Consider the following 8,850-nt stretch of genomic DNA (forward strand, 5'->3'; position numbering starts at 1 on the left):
CAAGGAATTTTATTTGCAGATTAGAGGCGTAGCGATGGGGGCAAAGTTTGCCCCTAGCCTGGCAAACTTGTTTATGGCCCGTTGGGAGGAGGACCTTATCTTTGCTAGGGACTGGCCTGAGTTGCTGTTTTATAAAAGATATATTGATGATATCTTGCTTTTATGGAATGGGGAGGAGGAGTCTCTTATAAACTTTTTTAATTCATTAAATAACAACAGCCTCAATATTAAACTCTCTTACACTTATAGCCGGGATGAAATTAATTTTCTAGATTTGACTCTTGTTAACCATATGGGTAGAATCACCACGAAATCGTTTTTTAAATCAACTGATCGCAACAGTTTCATCCCTCTTGGGAGTTGCCATCATCCTAAATGGCTATCGAATATCCCAAAAGGACAGATGATGAGGATTAGGCGGAACTGCACGGATGATGAGATTTTTCTAACTCAGGCTAATATTTTAAAACAGAGATTTTTAGAGAAGGGATACAATGAGGCAACCCTTGATCACACTATTCGAACAGTGGCGCAGATCGATAGAAACACCATGCTGTTGAATAAGCCTAAGAATAACCAAAAGAAAGTATGCCCCTTTGTCACGTTTTTTTCAATTCAATATAAGACGATTAATAGAATTATGAATGACAATTGGGGCATTTTGAAAATGGACCCAATCTTATCAGCAATTTTACCTGACAAACCAGAAATTGTTTTCCGTAAGGCTACTGCTGTTAGGCACATAATTGCACCAAATGTTGTTGACCCCCCTAAAAAGATATCCCTGTTTAATGATTTGAAAGGGTTTCACCCTTGTAATAGGTGTATCATCTGCAAGTGTAATAATACCAGAAAAAAGAAAGTCAATACATTCGAATCATCTATTACTGGCAAAACTTACAATATTAAGCAATTTATTTCCTGTTATAGTAAGTTCGTAGTATACTTACTACAGTGCCCCTGTCGTAAACAATACGTTGGCCGGACAACAAGACGGTTACGCGATCGGTTACGGGAGCATGTCTCAAATATTAAGAAAGGGTTCAGGGAGCACTCCTTATCCAACCACTATCGTCTTCATCACAACAGTGACCCATCTTCGTTAAAATTCATTGGTATTGATGTGATCGGCAACCACTGGAGGGGTATTAATAAGACAAGAGCAGTTTCCCAAGCCGAAACGAAATGGGTGTTTGAGCTTCATACCTTACACCCCTTAGGCCACAACATTGAGGTAGATGTTAACTGCTTTATTGCTAACAGCTGAGGGGATCTATTTCTGATTTCCCCCCTTTTTGCTCATACTATTATTATGTGGGGTATTTTTTCATCAGTATGATGTTTTATTAATAACATACTTTTATGCCTTTTTAGATTTCACTTTTTACTAATGATTATGGATCAATTAATTATTAGTTCATGTATGTCTGATGGTTTTCCCTTACCCCGTTTGCATCATTGATGTGGGGATTAATAGAGGAACTATTGTGATTGTACATTATTTTAATGGGTTATTTTAAATTGTCTATTCATTCAACCCTATTTGGGTTTTTTTACCTCTTTTTATCCTTTTGTCTGCTTTCATCTACTATACTTTTTGGGGTATATACATATTTACTACACTTATCTGGATGTGGTCTGACAATTTCAGATCAGATATGTCATCCGTTGCATAGGTTCGACTTTTTATTGTTCTACTGTTTGCATTTAATTATTTTGTGAGTCATTATGACATTTGTGACACACTTTTAAAATATTTTTTATGTTTACATCTTGCCGTGGTCCGTTACTGCAACCATAAGCCATTCACTAAAGGGACTCTTATATCCCATATATCAATATGTGCACAGTTATTATTACTGTAATTTGCACTGTCACTTTATTTGGGAGCATAGTGCTTATTAGAAATCCCTGGGGTCTGCGGCATAGTAGATAATCATCACCGAAGGGTTGTGCAATGAGACATCTCTCTGTCTCTTCCCTGCTATGTATCTGACTGTGGATCCACGGCAAAATGGCGCTGCCGCGCTCGCGCATGCGCAGTTCTTGTTGTCTCCGGGAATATGACCGCGACCAACTGCGCATGTGCCGGTTTTCTTATATCTTCACTGACGTCGGTCACGCTTCTGTGCAGTCTCCCCTCTGATGATGTGCCTGTAGCACGAAAGGCCTAAGGAGGAGCTGTGCAGAGCGTGACGTCATATCACCGCCGGAGCCACGAGGACGCCCGGCGGCCATTTTTATTGGGGTCAGTACTGCTGCTTTTTCTATTCACATATGAAACTGATTATGCACACTGCCCTGTTATGCGTTTTACATGAATAAAAAGTTTTTGGGAAGTACTACACTATCTCTGGCATCTGTTTTCTGGGGCTCCTATGTGGAGCTATCATTCCCACAGAGAGAGCACACTGCCATCTTAAGAGGAGCTTTTGTGTGGAGTGCCTGGCTGACCTTAGGGGAACCTCTGGACCTGACCCAGGAGTCTGTGATGACCCATCATGAGGAAAATGCCTGCTGCCTAACCTTTGATGTTCCTATCACCTGGGATGTCTGATTGTATATGCGCAAATCCATGCGTTTTCTGGTGAGTGCGCATTTCTGTTATTTGAAGGAGTAAAAGGCCGTGGAAGTTCGCATTTCTCCAGTGAAACATTGTGGATGCTTTATTGACTCTTTATTACTGTTTATCACTTATTTACTTTTTTAAGCGCTGCACTTTGACGTTTTAGGTGTACGGTAAGTGTTTGGGGGGGAGGGGGGTATTGAGGCACAGTCAGTGGAAGTTTTTGTTTTTTTTTACCTTAACCACTTACCTACTGGGCACTTTTATTTTCTTCCTGCCCAACCCAATTTTCAGCTTTCTAATATAAAATTTTGCACACAGGTCGTTTTTCTTCTTCACTGATGTGCGTTGTTGAGGCTGCACTGATTGGCACTTATGAGGCTGCATTGATAGGTGGCACAGACTGTCAGCACTGCTGGGCACTGTTGGGGCTGCACTGATAATCAGTGCCCTGAATATCAGTGTATATGTCTTCTTTCACACTTGCCAGTTATCAGCAATACTTTCCTCGCGCTGTGCCGATAACCGACAAGTGTGTTTATATCGTGATCACCTGTAATTGGGCACAGCAATCACAGGGAGCTGTGGGACAACCCCACTGTAGCCGTCATTTGGCTATAGCATGGTCAGCAAAGGGTAATACGTAGACTGCATGAAAAAAACGTTTGACTTTAGAGCCACTTTAACTACGCTTCTGTGGGAACAATTAAACAAAAGTCTAAAAGTCAGACTCTGAAGCCTGGTATGATAAGAAACCAAAATGTTCCTTTTTGTGGTTAGTATAAAGGCAAAGCTTTAAATGGGTTAACACACCTATACAAATGAGAATGAGAATAAAGGCTCTGCTGTGAAGGTTAGTGAGAAAATAAATAAATATATATAAACTTGGAGCTGTATGCAAGTGAGAATGATGACTGCAGACTAACTGACCACTGTAAAGCTTTATCAAGTCAGAGAAGTAGGACACCGATCTAATGTGGCCATATTGGGTCAATGATGTCACAAGCCTCAGCGCCCCTTTGAATACGTCTGCAGGGTGGAGAATCCCCCTCGCACAGGACATTGGCCCAGGAATGACAAAATGATTTACAGGTTTGGGATTTTAATCCATTTGGAACAAACACAAGCTCATCCCTAGTTTTCACACCTGTTGCGGTCAATTTTATTCATTTTATATTAGGCAATTTCAAACAAAAGCATATATAAATACTCACATAGATTTCACTGTGATCAAAGCGTTTTTTGAGATTGTCGATAAAACTGTCTTCATTGAGAGGTTCTAAAAGCACCATATCACCCACACCTATCATGTTGTCTAGAAGTGAAGTTTTACCCTCCATTTTGGTCATGGTACCCTAGAAGAAAAAAAAAAGACAGTGAAAATAAAGTACCGGGTATTACTGCAAACGGGAGATCTTTCAGAACTTTGCAAGAAAAATTGATGTTAACAATGACATTTTTACAAAAAACTTTTTGTACTGTATATTATGAAGAGCAAACTAAAGATGATAAATGTACAGTTTACTTAAATTGTCCCACAACCATCACAATGCTAGATGTTAGAAATATCTGCCAAATAATATTTAATATATATCTATATTGCTAACCTGTATTAAAGTGCACCTCCTAACTATTTTCTTGTCAAGATTTTATTACCATGTCTCCGCTGGGGAGAAATTTCCTCTGCTGTACAAAAACAGCAAAAAAAAATAGCCCAGCAGAGGCTTTAACCTTTCCTCACTCTATCCTAAACTTAAAAAAAAAAAAAGTGACGTTTAAGGTCCCGTGCACAATGGAAATGTTTACAGCTCATTCTAGAGGCATCTGCCATGTTTTCTCCTGCCTCTACATATTAAACTATGCGTCCATGCACACATTAACATTTAGAGGAGTTTAGAGACAGAAAAAGAAACCCACTGCCAGCGCATCCAGGGGAAGAAAGAAAAAAACATTTGACGTGCCTAAACATGTAAAAGCATCTAAAAATGCCTAAGCATTAGATGCATTTAGAATTTAAGCATTTATTCTGGACAATGAAACACATTACCACCTGAGCACTTGATGTGCCTAAACGTGTTACACCCATTCACAAATACTGGTTTTTTTCTGCCAAAACACCACTGCCAGGAAAAAAAGGCATCTAGGAGAAAAAGCCACTGTGCATAAGGCCCAAGTATAGCAGTTTTAAAAAAAAGCAGTAAACTTACAAAAAAAAAAAAAAAAATGTCCATGCATACAACCATTAAGTCTAGGTTCACACCAATGCATTTTCCTCTGCGTTTTTCAGAAACGCACAGCAGTCCATTGAACGCGATTTCCTATGGGACAGGTTCACATCTCCACGTTTTCACCCAGTGCGTTTTTTAGAAAAAGGGACTTTTTTTAAATGCAAAACATTGTGTTTTTGGTTCTATAGACTTCAAATGGAGACGCTGCAGAAAAGCATGTAATGCATTTTTTATGTGTTTTATTCTGTCCAGCAAAAAGTTGAAAACAAATGCATCAGAAATGCATGTGCAAAAACACACCACAAAATGCACTGCAGGAATGGATCAAACGCATAGGAATGAACGTAGCCTTAGAGGAGTTTAACGTCACAAGCATTTAGAGGCAGGAAAAGAAAAACTCACTGCCAGTGCATTCAGGAGCAGCAGTTTTGGCAGAAAAAATGCTTGGCACATTCAAACGCATGCAAATGCTAGTAAACACATCTAAATGCAAGTTAACTCTAGGTGTGTTTAGTGCTTGATTGTTAATTCATTTCAAAAGGGCAGAATAAATTATTCTGGCCAATGAAATTAACTCCCAACGCTTGACGCGCCTAAATGTCTTACACACTTTTACAAGCTTCAGGTGTTTTTCCACCAAAACGCTGCTGCCAGGAGATCAGGCTTCTAGGAGAGCTAATACCTGTACATGGAACCCCTTGTTAAATACAGACTTTTTCTGTTTAATGCTAGAATATTTCTTCATTGCATATCCTATGCATTGCTAATTGGTCATACATCTCTGAGCAGAGGCTGCACATGTCAGTTATCTGGTGGCCAGACTTCCAAGGAGACTAGAACTTGATTTCCCAGAGCCTTTGTAAGAGGAAGTAGATGGAAAAACACAGAGTTGTTGTTCATCCCAGAAGCTGATAGGACAGGAGTTTGCAGTTTGTCCGCTAGTTCTGCAAAAGAGAGCAGATAGCAAAGTGGCTGTGTTTGAGCCTGGCATTGCCCATGAGGTTGCCAACTGTAGCAGGACATACATGGTAAAATCAGAATGTGCATCACTGTCCACACAATAAGTTTTCCAACTTTCCTTTGATACTAGGATTTCTCACATGAGGATCACAATTTCCAGAAGTAAATTAGACTGCAGGAACCCTCCAAAACTGAAACTCTGCCAGCGGTCTACTAATTACATCTTAGATCCCATTCACACCTCAAAGCTCCAAAACCCTCAAACAAAAACCATGTATTAATGGTGGCCTTTTCACATATAGCACTCAGGAACTTGGGGTTTTATTTACTAAAGCTGGTTCACGCAGAATCTGGTGCAGCTGTGCACGGTAGCCAATTAGCTTCTAACTTCAGCTTGTTCAATTAACCACTCTGGTGGTATTCCCGAGTGTAGCTCGGGGTAAAGTTTCAGTACCACAAGAGGTAACCCCGAGCTACACTCGGGCTTACCATGCAGCGCTGCTCTGGGATCCCTCGATCACTTACCTTGTCCTGCGCTCCCGCGATGTCCCTCCTGCAGTGTCCCCGGCAATGTCCCCCCCGAGTGTCGGAACGTACGGGGGGGACGGAACGGCGGGAAATTTTAAAATGACAAAGTGACATTCACTAAAATCACATAGTGAAACATTACTGTATCAAACCATTTCACATACATTTTGTCCCTAGTGCTTTGTCCTGTGCCCTGCCTGCATTTTTACTGTTCTTTCTGCCTGGAAACTGAGAAACGTCCATGGTGTCCAAAAAGTGTCCCTTTAGGTCAAAAGCAGTTTTAGACCAGCTAGAGAACAGCGATAGTAAATTAGAACCACTTGCAGAATTGAGTGATATTGATTCGTGGGGAAAATCGTCATCAGACACTGAAAACGATTTTGCGACTTTGCTCAGTGATATGCGAACTTGGCGCTATATTTCAAATTTCAGTGTTTTTGGTTTGATCATATTATTGAATTAAATTTATTATTATATTATTTTTTATGATTATTAAATTATAATTTATGATTTCCTGTTTCAAGTTTTATCCTATCCGGGATGTTTACTAGACTCTTGTTCGGACAGATTTCAGTGAGTTATTCCTAAAAATTACAGGCCTACAATAAAAAAAAAAAACATATTTCCATACAGATAAATGTACCGCTTTGAGCACAGAAATATGGACGTAATCAGACCGCTAGGAAGGTTAAGCTTTAGTCTCCATGCACACGGGATGTTTTGATAACACTGTTAACGTTAGCTGTGTAAAGTCACATTAAAAAATGTGAGTTTTTTAGGGTTTTTGCATTAGCGTTTAGCCACGATTGCGTTTTTTAGCGCTTTTTTTATTAAAAAATTTTTTGCTCCAAAAATGGCAGTTTGTGGCATTTTACCACGTTTTTCAGCATTAGAGTGTTTTTACAGCTAAAAAGCTCCTCTAGAAATCTAGTCCTGGGTTTTTTTTCTAGCCAAAAAAACCTTCCTGTCAGAAAACGTTGATTACAGTCTATGTGTGCATGGACACATAGGATAACATGCTGGGGAGTTTACTGGCTGTAGGAAAAAAAACCATCAAAAGGAAAAAAACAGCCGCTGTAAAAACATCCAGTGTGCATGAGGACTTAGCCATAAAATCTGGCAGCTGATTGTTTTCTATGCAGAACTGCACCAGATTCTCAGTGGACCAGTTTTAGTAAATAAATCCCACAGTGTTTGACACACCAAAAGCTACATGAGCTATTTTTGAGGCAGATTTGGGCATTTTTGGCTCCATAAACTTCAATGGAAACATCTGTAAATGCTTGAATCAAGTTTTTTTTTTTAAATGCGTATTTCAAGGGTTTTTAAGGCTCTAAATGGTCTCCTCCCCCTTGGCCATTTTGAATACACATTTAAAAACACACTTCTAACACACTCATATAAAAATGTTTGGAAATCGTTTTTCTCAGGTATGAATTCAGCCTTAGGGAAATGTCAAGTGACATAAAATACAGGGCCTGGCACTGCCTAGGCTACTTCTATACTATTGGGTGACTGTCTTGGTTACGGTGCGCTGGTGGTTCTCCCCATCTAGGGATAATGCAGCGGTGTTCCTGGAAGTGGCAATACTGGGCTCTTATGCAGGCCTCAGCAACCTTGTTTATAGGGGCTCGAAGTCCAACCAGGCCATGCAGACAACCCTGGCAGTATGGAGACAGGCTAGGGTTCAAAATGGTGTAAAGAAACACCTACTCCCCTTACACACCACTCTGGGGCAACCCTACACTCCCTCACCTGCACACGATACCGGATCCCTGTGGTGTGGGCTCGTTATGGCTTTAAAATATTACCACATATTAAGCCTCGCGGTGTCTTTTTTTCTTTTGACAAACTCAAACACAACTATGGTTTGCCTAACCAGATGCTCTTCCAGTTTTTACAACTGCGACATGTGATTACTGCCCAATTCCCTTCTTCCCCTGTCATACAGACTGATCTTTTGGAAAGTTTGTTGATAGAGGAGGACTTGCCTAAACCCTTATGCTCTCTTCACTCCCTGCTATCTCCTCTGACCATCCCTAGAATGCAGTCACTTTATAGTAAATGGCACGCAGACTAAACATCCCTGACAAAGTATGATTGGGAGGATTGCCTTTTGCAATGTCTCCCTACTATGATCTCAGCCAGGGATCGTTTTATACAACTGAAATTTATCCATAGAGTATATTACACCCCTCGACGACTGATATATCCTGGTAGATCGGCAACATGTCCTCACTGTGATATGGCTGTGGGCACGTTTAACCATATGTTTTGGGAATATACGAAGCTATGCCCTTTTTGAACCGGGGTACTAGACACTATTAACGCTGTTGGCAACCTATCTGTTCCAATGGATCTGCTGATAATGTTGTTGGGCCTTACCGATCTTGTAGAGGCATCTAAGCATAGCAAATGGTTTGTCTTGTTTTGTTTAGATTATGCTAGAAGGGAAATTTTGTTGAGATAGAAGCTGTCCACCCCACCCACGGTCTCTGGTTGAAAGGCAGCAATCAATGGTGCGCTTCCTTTACATAAATCTACGTATATGAGTCGCAGATGCCCTGC

The 8,850-nt window shown here is 40.4% G+C and overlaps 1 long non-coding RNA gene across 1 annotated transcript in view; it reads right to left on the bottom strand.

Moving 5' to 3' along the window:
• The window catches only part of LOC149472124 (uncharacterized), a 94,309-nt gene that overhangs the window by 24,706 nt on the left and 60,753 nt on the right, over nucleotides 1–8,850 (bottom strand). Inside the window, exon 2 of the long non-coding RNA XR_016315310.1 lies at nucleotides 3,781–3,921. This is a non-coding gene — a long non-coding RNA (uncharacterized LOC149472124). The remainder of the gene's footprint in view (nucleotides 1–3,780; nucleotides 3,922–8,850) is intronic.

Source organism: Staurois parvus, unplaced genomic scaffold (assembly GCF_062004578.1).
Source record: "Staurois parvus isolate SC_StPar_1 unplaced genomic scaffold, SC_StPar_1.0 ptg000022l, whole genome shotgun sequence".
NCBI lineage: Eukaryota > Metazoa > Chordata > Amphibia > Anura > Ranidae > Staurois > Staurois parvus.